Here is a 1,299-nt window from a genome sequence, read left to right as displayed (position 1 = left end):
ACATGTATAGGACTTAAATGTTGAAAATGACAAATACTGATGAAAGAAATCAAAGATCTAAATAAATGGAGAGACATACTATCTCCATAGATAGCAAAACTTAACATAATAAAGATGTCAATTCTCTTCAAATTGATATCTAGGTTTAAGGCAATTTCCATTAAAATCCCAGAAAATTTTCTATAGATATAGACAAGATTATTATAAAATTTGTAAGAAAAGACAAAGGACCTAGAATAGCTAAAACAATTTTGAGAAAATGATAAATAGGGAGGAATCAGTTTACCCAATGTGAAGACTTACTGTATGACTACAACAATCAGGACTCTGTAGTATTGGCAGAGGGATAGACCCATTACTCAATGGAGCAGAATAGAGAACCCAGAAAGAGACCCACATCCAGCAAAAATATCCTTCAGAAATTAAGATGAAATAAAGACATCTTCAGACCCAAAAAGTGGAAAGAATTCATTGACAGCATATTTGCAAAACAGAAAATGCTAAAGGAAGTTCTTCTGCTGAGATGAAAATTCTAGATGAAAACTTGGATCTATAGAAAAGAAGGAAGAATGGTAAATATGTAGGTATATATAAAAAACATTTTTCTAAGGTTTAATTTCTATGAAAGATAATTGTTCAAATTGCTCAAATTTTAAAACTATATTAACCATGTAATGTGGGGATTACAACAATATATAAATAAATTCTGTAACAACAATAGTCCAAAGAATAGGAGTAGAAGACAGAAATATACCTTTATAAGGTCCTTAAATTATATGTGAAGTGGTTTAATGTCACCTGATGACAAACAATTAAAGTTTCATATTATAAACCCTAGTGCAACTACAAAAAAGAAAGAAAAAAGAGGTATAGCTAGTACACCAATGTTGCCATTGTTAGATGCCGTCAAGTCAGCCCCTACTCATGGTGACCCCATGCACAATGGAACAAAATACTGCCCAGTCCTGCTTCATCTCCAAGATCAGTTCTGGATTAGACCATTGTGATCCATAGGGTTTTCATTGCCTGATCTTTGGAAGTAGATCATCATGCCTTTCTTTCTAGCCAGTCAGCAATATGCACGTCTCCACTGACAGACAGGTGGTGGCTGTGCATGAGATGAACTGGCCAGAAATTGAACCCAGGTCTTCCACATGGAAGGCAAGAATTCTACCACGGAACCACCAATGACTCATAGTAAACCAACAGCATAAGTAAAATGGAATGCTACAAAATCTTCAATCAATCCAAAGAAGGCAGGAAAAGAGAAAAAATGGGAAGAGAACAGACGACACAAAT

Source organism: Trichechus manatus, unplaced genomic scaffold, assembly GCF_000243295.1.
Source record: "Trichechus manatus latirostris isolate Lorelei unplaced genomic scaffold, TriManLat1.0 scaffold00039, whole genome shotgun sequence".
In the NCBI taxonomy this organism is placed as follows: domain Eukaryota; kingdom Metazoa; phylum Chordata; class Mammalia; order Sirenia; family Trichechidae; genus Trichechus; species Trichechus manatus.
The sequence above is the reverse complement of the archived record's forward strand: the minus strand, read 5'-3'. Positions refer to the sequence as shown.